Source organism: Phocoena sinus, chromosome 4 (genome assembly GCF_008692025.1).
Source record: "Phocoena sinus isolate mPhoSin1 chromosome 4, mPhoSin1.pri, whole genome shotgun sequence".
Classification (NCBI taxonomy): domain Eukaryota; kingdom Metazoa; phylum Chordata; class Mammalia; order Artiodactyla; family Phocoenidae; genus Phocoena; species Phocoena sinus.
Window position 1 is genome coordinate 75,333,868 of NC_045766.1, and position 14,986 is coordinate 75,348,853.

The following is a 14,986-nucleotide window of genomic DNA, read 5'->3' on the forward strand; positions in this document are numbered from 1 at the left end:
TGCCTTTATTGGGGTCGAGGGTTGGAGGACCTAGGGTTTCAAGTGTTCACTCTTTATTGGTGAATGTAAAGCATAAAAGCAGGAATTAAAGCACAGGAAGGGAAAAACCGTCGAACGGTCAGTTATCTAGCTCACCAGAGCTCTCTCTAAAAAAAAGGGAACCTCATGGGTGGGGTGGCCTGGCTGTTTATCAAGTCCTGTAGCTGGCATTGTGTTTATTCCAAATGGCTGTCTTTGAAGTGGAGGCCTCAGCAATCAAAAGCTACATGTCAGGCACTTATATCACAATCAGAAAAGCTAGTTGTCAGGCACCTTTGTCTCTTGTGTTTGCTGCTCTGTCTCTAGGGTCTAGAATAGCACCTGGCAGGTAGTGAGCTGTCAAAACATATGCGGTAAGTAAACGAACTACTAATTAAAACAAAGCCACGGACGATTTTACAAATAAATGAAAGAATACATTAATTCCAGGAAAGTGTGAAGGACATAAACTGAGATTAAAGGATGGCCTTTTAAACTATGTGCAATGAGCTGTATGAAAAATTCCACGTATTGTCCTCGTTTTCTGTATTTTATCACAGATTGGAAAGTTTGTCGGAGTCTGTGCTTAAGAACCTGTGTCATAAATCCTGCTGGCAAGGCCTTAGAGAAGAGGATACCCTGAGGTTAAGGTAGGACTCAGCTGGGCAGAAAAGGCTCAGAGGCATCCGGGGCTGCCCCCACTGGCAGGATTACAGAGGAGAGAGAGCAGAGGCCCCATGTTTTGCTTGATAACAATAGTTGTTTTGAACTTCATGACTCCTTGGGGTGGGATCCTTCCCTGTCTTGCTCAATACTTGCCTCATTTCCCAAGCCTTGCCTAACTTGGTCAGATATCTAAGTGCACATCCCTTCAAACTGTGCAGGAATCCCTGGACCTGGCTCATACCTGGGCCCTGGCACCAGATCAAGGAGCTCAAGATCAAACTGGGGCTGAGGAAGGAGAGCAAAATATTTGGGGAGCCAGGAGTCACCCCACGTAGTACATTGACAGAAATTAAGAGGACCTAGATTTGAGAGCCATAAAAATTTCTAGCACTTTGACTTAGTAATCGAAATTCTTGAAATATATCTTGAGTAGATATAATCTAGAGTGAAGGAGAAGTTATGTTCATGAAATTGTGACTTGTGATGTTTTTTGTTTTAGTGAAATTGGAAACAACCTAAATGGTAAATAACAGGGACGTGATTGAGTAAATGATGGTTCATCCACTTGATGGAATGTTACAAAGTTATTAAAAATGAGACTTAGGAAGAATGTTCCGTAACCAGGAAAAATATTGTGGTTTAGCATGAACAAAAGTATGAAGATGAAGGCAATGATAGTGTATATGTATAATTTTGTTTTAAAAAGTACATATATAGAAAAATACTGGAAAAATATATTAAAAACGACAGCATTTATGTTACGAAAAAAGTTTGCAATCATTTGCAATCATACTTACAACCAGACTTTCAGCAAATATTATTTACTCATGAACAGTGACAAAAGTGGATGGAACAAAGGAACTAGAGTGAGTTTAAAGTTCATGCAAAAAGTCAGCAAACAGTGCAGAAAAGGGAACCCTCCTACACTGTTGGTGAGAATGTAAATTGGTGCAGCCACTATAGAGAACAGCATCGAGGTTCCTTAAAAACCTAAACACAGAGCTGCCATATGATCCAGCAATCCCACTCTTGGGCATATATCCAGAAAAGACAAAAACTCTAATTCGAAAAGATACAAGCACCCCAGTGTTCATAGCAGCACAGTTTATAATAGCCAAGACACGGAAACAACCCAAGTGGCCATCAACAGGTGATTGGTTAAAGAAAATGTGGTATATATATAATGGAACATTAGTCAACCATAAAAAGGAATGAAATATTGCCATTTGCAGCAACATGGATGGACCTAGAGAATATCATACTAAATGAAGTAAGTCAGACAGAGAAAGACAAATATTATGCGATATCACTTATATGTGGAATCTAAAAAATAATACAAATGAATCTATATATAAGACAGTATACAAGACAAAAACAGACTCACAGATATAGAAAACAAACTTATGGTTACCAAAGGGGAGGAGGGATAAATTAGGAGGGTGGGGTTAACACATACAAACTACTGTACCTAAAATAGATAAGCAGCAAGGATTACTGTATAGCACAGGGAACTATATTCAATATCTTATAATAACCTATAATGGAAAATAATCTGAAAAAAATATATATAACTGAATCACTTTGCTGTATCCCTTAAACTAACACAGTATTGTAAATCAACTATAGTTCAAAAAAACAAGTCAGAAACTAAGACACTGATGGTCTAGAAAAGGAGCGAGGACAGATATGAGAACATGTCCAAATATAACCCAGTGCGTGAAATAACATAACAGTTTCCTGGACTGAGGGCATGTGAAGTACAAGCTTGGCCAGAACAGAGTGAACGTGGCCAGGGAAAACATCCTTGAAGTCATGTGTCACATCCAGACTTAGGGAGATGGTGGGAGTGATTAGGGTGGTCACACACATCCTATTTCCCCTGGACAGTCCCGGCATAAGTGTTAGTAGTTCCTCTCTTCACTCTCAGAAGAGTCCTGGTTTGGGTAATATGTCATGTGGTCACCCTAGTTATTGAAAAGGAAGGAGGAGGACAATCTAGGTTGATGGTAATTGCTCTGCCGGTTTCCTCTAGTGCATAAGAGCTGGTGAGTTAAGATTCCCTGATGCTGAGGCAGGCCCAGGCCTGATGGAGAAGTGGCCCATTTGAATATAGCTCTGCTTCCTGATTAGTTGTAGGATAATCACCGTGGTTATTCCTAAGCTGCTGTAGCATGTAGCTAGAATTCATATTTCACTCTGACCCAGGAGCTCCTCTTTCACTTCCATCCTTCCTTACCTATCTCACAAATTGAGTGCATGACCGTTACAGTTTTCATTGAGCAGAAGAGTATCTACAGTGAGAATAGATAATTTGTCAGCTGAGCCGTCCTCCTATTTGTGTACCTGGGAGCAGTTCTCCCTAGAAAAGTTCTTGAATTTTAATAGAAAAGCCTATATGTGGCTAGTGCAGAAATACATGGAAATGGTAGAAAATAACTTGAAGCAAACAAGAACTCAGCCTGGGAGAGCTCTGTTTCTTTCTTGGTGTCTACCCCGTGTTCCGTTGCCTCTGTCAAGGCTGCCTTACTGGGAACCCCCTTTCAGAGCAGAGCACCAAGCTGACCATCTGTGATGCAGCCTGGGAGCCTAGCCTTAGGTTCAGCTTGCAAGAAAAGTGCGATTGTGGAGGAGGCCCCTCCCCTGTGCCCACAGGAGGACGGGTCTGACCCCGAGTGCCCAGAGATGCCCAGCTGGACCTCGTGGGGCTCGGGGAGTGGACTCAAGGGACGTCCTTTAGGCAGCATCTCGTCACAGTGTCAGCTCAGAGGGGCTTCTGGTCAATGGGGAAGCCATACAGATGCAGCTCACTGTGCACACGAACAGGCAAAGAAATGCTTCAGGGATTGCAGAAGTGAAGAGATAGCTAGCTCTTTCATAGATGGTTTGTCCTGTTGTTTGGTTGAGCATTGCAGGTGGCAAATGTGGGGATAAGCTAGCTCTCTTTGGCTTTTCCTGGGCTTAAGCAAGAAATTACCTTCTGGAACCTGGATGTTATTTTATTTTTCTAGTTAAGAGGTGTGGGAAGAGGGTGGGGGGGAGCATTGTCTCAACTAAGAGAGAGACTTGCCAGGAACCTGCAAAGATCAGCTGAGAGAGAGGACACCCAAGCAAGTACGCACTTGTGCCAAATTGCAGCTTCCCAGAAGCTCACTTTGGCCTAGAAACCAAGAGGAACAAAGCCATCGGGGAGATGGAACCAAGCCCCAGCTAACAGGTGTGAGGGGGAGCAGAGTTCTTCAGTATAAATAATTTCCCCCCATCAAACACTGGACTCTAGGAAGTCCCAGGGGACTGCTTTCTCTCAGAAAAATCCCGAATTGAGTAATCATAAAAAACCAGAGTGAGAGTAAAACTGAGTCTTACTTCAAGCGTGAATGATAAATGATTTCATTAGAATAATTAGAAGTACATTATTAATTTAACAGGTCTATTTGGTATGGATAAGCACATTTAGTAGTCCTATTTTGGCCTAATCTACCACACCTGGAGAGACCTAGCTGGTTGGCTGCTATGTACAGGGGGTGGAAGCTTACCCAAATTGCCCTGGAGAAAATGTTCTAACAGCTAGGATGGCCATTTCAAAGCTTTGCAGTGATGGTAAACAACGTACTTCGTTTCAGAGTCCTGTACCCATCTTATTACCGCGGGGGAGAGAGAACACTTAACACCCAATAAATGCTGGGCCCATGCTCCCCTCTAGGCAAATGCTAAGAAACGAACTGCTGATTTGTGTTGGCTGAGTGTCCCGAGGAGGGTGCAGAACTGTGGGGTTCAGGAGTGGAAAACGGGAAGGGTTTACCAAGTCCCAGTGAACAGGCCAGGACCCACCAGCTGTTTTACTTCCAATCCCACTTTCCTGGCCCTGTGGTTATATTGTTCTCCTTTGTTGATCTGGCCTCCCCAATAGGATTCCAAGTCCCCTGTCTTCAAGGTCTGTGCTCCCCTGGCCAGGTGTGAGCCCCGCTGACACATGGGGTAGCCCTCGATCTTCCTGCTGGGCCCCTGTTTCCAAGAGAAGATTGGAGGAACAGGGGCCCTCTCCTCCCCACTGGGGCCAGTTGAGCTGACACCTGTGAGCTCGGTCCTCTCTCCAGAGGGTCAGTCACACTTGGCTGTGTTCCTGCTGATGCACCGTGCTCTCCATTGCCCATCAGTTTTCTCCATGCCCTTTCCTCCGGGTTCCCAGGGGTCACCATTTTCTTTCTCAACAGCGCCCATCCGGAGCAGGTTTGGTGTGGGAGAGGAGAAGAGACACATGTTAGCCTTGTCAGTATCTTCAGTGACGCCTGAGGAGGAAGGGAGGGAGACATGATTGGTGGGAAAAGTCCTTACAGGAGAAAATGCGTCACTCTCCGTTATCGTCCATTGTTGCAGATGGTAAGAACTGGATGTTCTCAGCAACATCCCTAATCGCCTGCCGAGACAGAGAAGCAGAGGGCGTCCTTTGGGAGGGAGGAAGGGAGTCAGGCAGGCGTGGTGCGGAAGGGCCTTGAGCCGCAGCCCAGCGTGAGGGGACAGCAGGACAGCCGAGGGCCTGCACACCTAGTGCTTGAGTGGCTTCTCCCGCCTATTCAAGGAGCACGAAAGGGAAGGTGAGAGGGGGTGGCCTGCCCGCCCCCAGCCAATGTCCTGGGTCCCGGAGCCTGTCTAGAAGAGGTGTGAGGGGCTCCCCAGTCAGCAGCTCCGGGGCGAGCCGGGACAGGCTTAGAACATCAGGTGGGGCCTGTGTGAACCTCGAGTGGCTCAGCTTTAAAGAGCCACAGCTGGAGGCGAGACTCTAGAACCTGCAACATGCTCAGGAGGAGCTGCAACAGAGCGGGTGGGAGCTGAGGGGCTGGGCTGGGCTGGGGAGAAGCAAGCAGGCTGTGAGCTGCCTTTAACTACTCTCGGGGTGGGGGGGGGCTCTCCCCCAGCAGGCTGATGGTTCCTGCTGTCCAGAGGCCTCCTCAAGGCCAAAGTGAGGAGTGCTGGCCCTTCCAAAGCTGCTCCCTGAGTCTCAACTTTCTCGAACTCCTGTCTCTTCACCCCCTGATGTTCTGCTCCCTTTTCCTCCCAACACACAGAGCCGCATGGGGTCCGGGACAGAGCTGGGTAAACACACAGTGATGGGTGTGTGGACAGACTGTGTGTTCTGACCCTTCAGCCAGGATTCTTCCAGCCCTGCTGGGAGCACAGTGTTGATAAACCTGGCTTGATTGGCTCAGGCGATCAACATGGGTACCGCAGATAATGTAAATATTCTAAGCAGTCACAACAGAGTCGCATCTTTTCAGCATGCTTTTGTCCAGATGTGGAGTAGGCTTTTTAGACGACATCAGGGACCTAAGAAGTTGGGATCTGGAAGAAGATTCTTATAGATGCGAACCACAGGAATGAATGAACTTCTGGAATTTCCTTGCTGAGAGGGGTGTGCGTGCTTGTGGCTGTGGCTTTTGGCTACTGTGCATACATTCTGCTTCCTGGCATACAGGCCTTAGCTAATGACTAGCAGGCTGGTTGATCAGAACCAGGAGTGACTTGCAATTGTCAAACAAGTTCCCTTAGCACGCACCCCCCCACCCCCCACCCCAGTCCAGCCCCCTGGCAGGAGGTTAAGGGTAACTTGTCAGAGCTGCTGTCTGCAGACCAAAGTGAATGAGGCCCCCGCAGGTGCTCAGGCTCACAAAGGCTGACAGGATGTGCAAGTCAGGTTATAACTGGTACATTCAGGAGGGATGTTAGAGGTCTTCTAACCCCAGAGAGGTTAGGGTACTCCCACAGAGCCCACTGTTAGCAGATGCTGTCTCTGAAGTTTGGTGGCTCTGGCCTTAAGTTGGGCTCTTCTCTCTGAGCCTCAGTTTTCTTATTGATAGGCCGAGGGTAAGCTAAGGCACCCTTGTGTTCTGGGGCTAGGCATAATAATCTAGGACAAGGCACCAGCACCCTGGACTCCGACCCACTCCCAGCTCCTCCCTCTTGCATCACTAACGGTATGACATTGTCACCAAGGCTCTGAACCTTGGACTCAGAGGCCTGGGTTCAAATCCAGCTGATAAGAAGTAGCTGTCATTGTTAGCTTTGCGATTTTGGATATATTGCTCAACTTCTGAGTCTTCTTTTCATCTTTAAAGTGAAAATCATACCTCTTACAGAGTTGCTTTGAAAATGAAAGTTAACTTAAGTAAAACTCTCAGTAGAGTACCTGGCTCGTGGTAAGCGTTCAGTAAATGGATTATTTTTATTAGTAATAGTAGATATTGTGGTTCACGGTCACTTCACTTGGCTGGACCTGAGGTTTCCTTTCTGTGATACAGGGTTTGGGTGGGAGCAGTGCTTCTCTGACTCTGCCATCCCCAGGGAATTGGAGGAAGAACTAGTATTCTGAGGGTGGGGGCTTGGAGTGTAGCCTGAAGCAGCTTGCAGAAAGCATCACATTTCTTTGAAGTCTTAGGGTACTTTGTAAAATCAACTTATAGTTGTCATTTGGTACAACAATGTGAACACATTGGTTCTCATATAGAAATGAGATCTTTGAGTATAGTTGACGTTCCAGGAATGAGTTGCTCCACTCCGGGGTTGGGGGTGTGATGGCATCATTTCTTTTTTTTTTTTTTTTTTCCTGTGGACTTTGCCTTTTTTTTTTAAACACATTTATTGGAGTATAATTGCTTTATAATGTTGTGTTCATTTCTGCTGTATAACAAAGTGAATCAGCTATACGTACACATATATCCCCATGTCTCCTCTCTCTTGAATCTCCCTCCCTCCCACCCTCCCTATCCCACCCCTCTAGGTGGTCACAAAGCACCGAGCTGATCTCCCTGTGCTATGCGGCTGCTTCCCACTAGCTATCTATTTTACATTTGGTAGTATATATATGTCAATGCTACTCTCTCACTTAGTCCCAACTTACCCTTCCCCTTCCCTGTGTCCTCAAGTCCATTCCCTACATCTGGGTCTTTATTCCTGTCCTGCCTCTAGGTTCATGAGAACTTTTTTTTTTTTTGATTCCATATATATGTGTTAGCATACGGTATTTGTTTTTCTCTTTCTGATTTACTTCACTCTGTATGACAGACTCTAGTCCATCCACCTCCCTACAAATAACTCAGTTTCGTTTCTTTTTAATGGTGGAATAATATTCCATTGTATATATGTGCCCCATCTTTATCCATTCATCTGTCAATAGACACTTAGTTTGCTTCCATGTCCTGGCTATTGTAAATAGTGCTGCAGTGAACATTGTGGTACATGTCTCTTTTTTTTTTTTTTTTTTTTCATGTCTCTTTTTGAATTATGGTATTCTCAGGGTATATGCCCAGTAGTGGGATTGCTGGGTCATATGGTAGTTCTATTTTTAGTTTTTTAAGGAACCTCCATACTGTTCTCCATAGTGGCTGTATCAATTTACATTCCCACCAACAGTGCAAGAAGGTTCCATTTTCTCCACACCCTCTCCAGCATTTATTGTTTGTAGATTTTTTGATAATGGCCATTCTGACCTGTGTGAGGTGATACCTCATTGTAGTTTTGATTTACATCTCTCTAATGATTCGTGATGTTGAGCATCCTTTCATGTATTTGTTAGCAGTCTGTATATCTTCTTTGGAGAAATGTCTATTTAGGTCTTCTGCCCATTTTTGGATTGGGTTGTTTGTTTTTTGATATTCAGCTGCATGAGCTGCTTGTATATTTTGGAGATTAATCCTTTGTCAGTTGCTTCATTTGCAAATATTTTCTCTCATTCTGAGGGTTGTCTTTTTGTCTTGTTTATGGTTTCCTTTCCTGGGCCAAAGCTTTTAAGTTTCATTAGGTCCCATTTGTTTATTTTTGTTTTTATTTCTATTTCTCTAGGAGGTGGGTCAAAAAGGATCTTTCTGTGATTTATGTCATAGAGTGTTCTGCCTATGTTGTTCTCTAAGAGTTTTATACTGTCTGGCCTTACATTTAAGTCTTTAATCCATTCTGAGTTTATTTTTGTGGATGGTGTTAGGAAGTGTTCTAATTTCATTCTTTTTTTTTTTTTTTCAATAGATCTTTATTGGAGTATAATTGCTTCACAATACTGTGTTAGTTTCTGTTGTACACCAAAGAGGCTGTCTTTTCTCCATTGTATATTCTTGCCTCCTTTATCAAAGATGAGGTGACCATAAGTGCGTGGGTTTATCTCTGGGCTTTCTATCCTGTTCCATTGAGCTATATTTCTGTTTTTGTGCTAGTACCATACTGTATTGATTACTGTAGCTTTGTAGTATAGTCTGAAGTCCAGGAGCCTGATTCCTCCAGCTCCAGTTTTCTCTCTCAAGATTACTTTGGCTATTTGGGGGTTTTTGTGTTTCCATACAATTTGTGAAATTTTTTGTTCTAGTTCTGTGAAAAATGCCAGTGGTAGTTTGATAGGGATTACATTGAATCTGTAGATTGCTTTGGGTAGTATAGTCTTTTTCACAATGTTGATTCTTCCAATCCAAGAACATGGTATATCTCTCCATCTATTTGTATCATCTTTAATTTCTTTCATCAGTGTCTTATAGTTTTCTGCATACAGGTCTTTTGTCTCCTTAGCTAGGTTTATTCCTAGGTATTTTATTCTTGCAGTGGTAAATGGGAGTGTTTCCTTAATTTCTTTTTCAGACTTTTTTGTCATTAGTGTATAGGAATGCAAGAGATTTCTGTGCATTAATTTTGTATCCTGCTACTTTACCAGATTCATTGATTAGCTCTAGTAGTTTTCTGGTAGCATCTTTAGGATTCTATGTATAGTATCATGTCATCTGCAAACAGTGACAGCTTTACTTCTTCTTTTCCGATTTGGATTCCTTTTATTTCTTTTTCTTCTCTGGCTAAAACTTCCAAAACTATGTTGAATAATAGTGGTGAGGGTGGGCAACCTTGTCTTGTTCCTGATCTTAGGGGAAATGGTTTCAGTTTTTCACCATTGAGAACAATGTTGGCTGTGGGTTTATCACATATGACCTTTATTTTGTTGAGGTAGGTTCCCTCTATGCCTACTTTCTGGAGAGTTTTTTTCATGAATGGGTGTTGAATTTTGTCAAAAGCTTTTTCTGCATCGATTGAGATCATCGTATGCTTTTTATCCTTCAATTTGTTAATATGGTGTATCACATTGATTGATTTGTGTATATTGAAGAATCCTTGCATTCCTGGGATAAACCCCACTTAATCAAGGTGTATGACCCTTTTAACGTGCTGTTGGATTCTGTTTGCTAATATTTTGTTGAGGATTTTTGCAGTTATATTCATCAGTGATATTGGCCTGTAGTTTTCTTTCTTTGTGACATCTTTGTCTGGTTTTGGTATCAGGGTGATGGTGGCCTCGTACAATGAGTTTGGGAGTGTTCCTCCCTCTGCTTTATTTTGCAAGAGTTTGAGAAGCATAGGTGATAACTCTTCTCTAAATGTTTGATAGAATTCGCCTGTGAAGCCATCTGGTCCTGGGCTTTTGTTTGTTGGAAGATTTTTAATCACAGTTTCAATTTCAGTGCTTGTGATTGGTCTGTTTATATTTTCTGTTTCTTCCTGGTTCAGTCTCGGAAGGTTGTGCTTTTCTAAGAATTTGCCATTTCTTCCAGGTTGTCCATTTTATTGGCATATAGTTGCTTATAGTAATCTCTCATGATCCTTTGTATTTCTGCAGTGTCAGTTGTTACTTCTCCTTTTTCATTTCTAATTCTGTTGATTTGAATCTTCTCCCTTTTTTTCTTGATGAGCCTGGCTAATGGTTTATCAATTTTATCTTCTCGAAGCAGCTTTTCGTTTTATTGATCTTTGCTATTGTTTCCTTCATTTCTTTTTCATTTATTTCTGATCTCATCTTTATGATTTCTTTCCTTCTGCTAACTTTTGGGGGTTTTTTGTTCTTCTTTCTCTAATTGCTTTAGGTGTAAGGTTAGGTTGTTTATTTGAGATTTTTCTTGTTTCTTGAGGTAGGATTGTATTGCTATATGCTTCCCTCTTAGAAATGCTTTTGCTGCATCCCATAGGTTTTGGGTTGTCATGTTTTCATTGTCATTTGTTTCTATGTATTTTTTGACTTCCTGTTTGATTTCTTCAGTGATCTCTTGGTTATTTAGTAGCCTATCATTTAGCCGCCATGTGTTTGTATTTTTTACAGTTTTTTTCCTGTAATTGGTATCTAGTCTCATAGCATTGTTGTCGGAAAAGATACTTGATACAACTTCAGTTTTCTTAAATTTACTGAGGCTTGATTTGTGACCCAAGATATGATCTATCCTGGAGAATGTTCCATGAGCACTTTAGAAGAAAGTGTATTCTGTTGTTTTTGGATGGAATGTCCTATAAATATCAATTAAGCCCATCTTTTCTAATGTATCATTTCAAGCTTGTGTTTCCCTATTTTCATTTTGGATGGTCTGTCCATTGGTGAAAGTGGGGTGTTAAAGTCCCCTACTATTATTATGTTACTGTCGATTTCCCGTTTTATGGCTATTAGCATTTGCCTTATGTATTGAAGTGCTCCTATGTTGGGTGCATAAATATTTACGTTGGTTATATCTTCTTGGATCGATCCCTTGATCATTATGTAGTGTCCTTCTTTGTCTCTTGTAATAGTCTTTATTTTAAAGTCTGTTTTGTCTGATATGAGAATTGCTACTCCAGCTTTCTTTTGATTTCCATTTGCCTGGAATATCTTTTCCCATCCCCTCACTTTCAGTCTGTATGTGTCCCTAGGTCTGAAGTGGGTCTCTTGTAGACAGCATATATACAGGTCTTGTTTTTGTTTCCGTTCAGCCAGTCTGTGTCTTTTGGTTGGAGCATTTAATGCATTTACATTTAAGGTAATTATCGATAGTATGTTCCCATTACCATTTGCTTAATTGTTTTGGGTTTGTTATTGTAGGTCTTTTCCTTCTCTTGTGTTTCCTGCCTAGAGAAGTTCCTTTAGCATTTGTTGTAAAGCTGGTTTGGTGGTGCTCAATTCTCTTAACTTTTGCTTGTCTGTAAAGGTTTTAATTTCTCCGTCAAATCTGAATGAGATCCTTGCTGGGTAGAGTAATCTTGGTTGTAGGTTTTTCCTTATCATCACTTTAAATTTGTCCTGCCACTCACTTCTGGCTTGCAGAGTTTCTGCTGAAAAATCAGCTGTTAACCTTATGGGGATTCCCTTGTATGTTATTTTCCCTTGCTGCTTTTAATATTTTTTCTTTGTATTTAATTTTTGATGGTTTGATTAATATGCATCTTGGCATGTTTCTCCTTGGATTTATCCTGTATGGGGCTCTCTTTGCTTCCTGGACTTGATTGACTACTTCCTTTCCCATGTTAGGGGTGTTTTCAACTATAATCTCTTCAAATATTTTCTCAGACCTTTTCTTTTTCTCTTCTGGGACCCCTATAATTCGAATGTTGGTGCATTTAATGTTGTCCCAGAGGTCTCTGAGACTGTCCTCAATTTTTTTCATCCTTTTTTCTTTAATCTGCTCTGCAGTAGTTATTTCCACTATTTTATCTTCATGTCATTTATCTGTTCTTCCTCAGTTATTCTGCTATTGATTCCTTCTAGATAATTTTTAATTTCATTTATTGTGTTGTTCATCATTGTTTGTTCACTCTTTAGTTCTTCTAGATCCTTGTGAAATGTTTCTTGTATTTTCTCCATTCTATTTCCAAGATTTTGGATCATCTTTACTGTCATTACTGTGAATTCTTTTTCAGGTTGACTGCCTATTTCCTCTTCATTTGTTAGGTCTGGTGGGTTTTTATCTTGCTCCTTCATCTGCTGTGTTTTTCTGTCTTCTCATTTTGCTTATCTTACTGTGTTTGGGGTCTCCGTTTTGCAGGCTGCAGGTTCGTAGTTCCCATTGTTTTTGGTGTCTGTTCCCAGTGGCTAAAGTTGGTTCAGTGGTTGTGTAGGCTTCCTGATGGAGGGGACTAGTGCCTGTGTTCTGGTGGATGAGGCTGGATCTTGTCTTTCTGGTGGGCAGGTCCACGTCTGGTGGTGTGTTTGGGGGTGTCTGTGGACTTATTATGATTTTAGGCAGGCTCTCTGCTAATGGTTGGGGTTGTGTTCCTGTCTTGTTGTTTGGCATGAGGCATCTAGCACTGGAGCTTGCTGGCCGTTGGGTGGAGCTTTTTCTTAGCATTGAGACAAAGATCTCTGGGAGAGCTCTTGCCAATTGATATTATGTGGGGCCGGGAGGTCTCCAGTGGTCCCGTGTGCTGAACTCGGCTCTCCCACCTCAGAGCCTAAGGCCTGACACCAAGCTGGAACACCAAGACCCTGTCTGTCCCACGGCTCAGAAATAAAGAAAGAAAAAAATATATTAAAAACAAAATTTTTTATATTATTAAAATAATAATAATAAAAAAGAGAGCAACCAAACCAATAAACAAATCCACCAATGATAACAAGCACTAAAAACTAAACTAAGATAAACATAAAAATCAGAAACAAATCAGTCATAGACAGCAAACCCCAAATCTACAGTTGCTCCCAAAGTCCACCACCTCAATTTGGGGGTGATTCGTTCATTGCCTATTCAGGCATTCCACAGATGTAGGGTACCTCAAGTTGACTGTGGGGATTTAATCCACTGCTCCTGAGGCTGCACGGAGAGATTTCCCTTTCTCTTCTTTGTTCCCATAGCTCCTGGGATTCAGCTTTGGTTTTGGCCCCACCTTTGCATTTAGGTTGCCCTCAGGCACCTGTTCCCGGCCCGGACAGGAGGGGGTTAAAGCCACGGCTGATTAGGGCTCTCTTGTTCACTCAGACTTGGGGGAGGGAGGGGAACGCTAGTCGTAATTGGAATGAGGGGTGAGCCCGCAGCGGTAGGGGCCGGTGTGATGTTACAACAGCCTGAGGTGCCCTGTGTGTTCTCCCGGGAAAGTTGTCCCTGGATCACAGGACCCTGACAGTGCAGGGCTTCACAGGTTCCCAGTGGGGTGTGTGTGGGGGCGGGGTGTGGATAGTGATCTGTGCTTGCACACAGGCTTCTTGGTGGCTGCAGCAACATCGTTAGTGTTTTATGCCTGTCTCGGGGGTCTGAGCTGATAGTCGTGGCTTGTGCCCGTCTCTGGAGCTCATTTAGGCGGTGCTCTGCCTTCTGTGGGCACACAGGGAAGGAATCCCCTCTCCTCGCACACCCCGAAACAATGGTCTCTTGCCTCTTAGGCAGGTCCAGACTTTTTCGCCGACTCCCTCCCGGCTAGCTGTGGCACACTAGCCCCCTCAGGCTGTGTTCACACGGCCAACCCCAGTCCTTTCCCTGGGGTCTGACCTCTGAAGCCTGAGCCTCAGCTCCCAGCCTCCACCCATCCCAGCTGGTGGGTGAGCAGACAAGCCTCTCAGGCTGGTGAGTGCTGGTCAGTACTGATCCTCTGTGCAGGAATCTCTCCGCTCTGCCCTCCGCATCCCTGTTGCTGTGCTCTCCTCTGTGACTCCGAGGCTTCCCTCCGGCCCACCCCCCCCCCCCCCCGCCCCGTCTCCGCCAGTGAAGGGGCTTTCTAGTGTATGGAAACTTTTCCTCCTTCACAGCTCCATCCCCGAAGTGCAGGTCCTGCCCCTACTTTTTGTCTCTTGTTTTTTCTTTTTTCTTTTGCCAGGTACAATTTTTTGCCAGAAAAATCCCCACCCAGGTACGTGGGGATTTTCTTGCCTTTTGGGAAGTCTGAGGTCTTCTGCCAGCATTCGGTAGGTGTTCTGTAGGGGTTGTTCCACATGTAGATGTATTTTTGGTTTGTTTGTTTTATTTTGTTTTGTTTTGTGGTACGAGGGTCTCTCACTGTTGTGGCCTCTCCCGTTGCGGAGCACAGGCTCCGGACGCACAGGCTCAGCGGCCATGGCTCACGGGCCCCGCTGCTCCACAGCATGTGGGATCTTCCCGGACCGGGGCACGAACCCGTGTCCCCTGCGTTGGCAGGCGGACTCTCAACCACTGCGCCACCAGGGAAGCCCATGCAGATGTATTTTTGATGTATTTGTGGGAAGTACTGTGATCTCCATGTCTTACTCCGCCACCATCTTGAAGGTCCCCCCGATGGCATCATTTCTAAGGTCCCTTCCAGCCCTGACATTTCAGGTTCCCAGGGTGAGCAAGTCTCCTCTACAAAGGGCCTGAGGTTGGTACCCAAGAATCCTAAAGGAACCTCGAGAGACAGGCTCCCCTGTGCCCCTCACCCTAGTGGGGTTGCACAGTGCTAGGTGGGTGCCACCAGCAGAGGAGGGAAGATGATGCAGCCCCTCAAAGTGAAGACTGAAGAAGCCTGAAGGAGGAGCGGGGCTGTGTCTGAGCCTGACTTTCCTCCCTCGGGCTGATAAACCTGGTTGGGTTGGGTTGGGTTG

At 44.0% G+C, this 14,986-nt stretch overlaps 1 protein-coding gene across 5 annotated transcripts in view; it reads left to right on the forward strand.

The window, feature by feature from the left end:
• Positions 1 to 14,986, forward strand: part of MYLK (myosin light chain kinase) — a 271,416-nt gene that overhangs the window by 62,044 nt on the left and 194,386 nt on the right. For 3 of the 5 annotated variants that reach the window (XM_032629951.1, XM_032629944.1, XM_032629948.1), the window contains exon 3: positions 579 to 668. The exons of the other annotated variants lie outside the window; for them this stretch is intronic. The gene's annotated coding sequence lies outside the window, so the exon portion shown is untranslated. The remainder of the gene's footprint in view (positions 1 to 578; positions 669 to 14,986) is intronic. 5 annotated transcript variants of the gene reach the window in all.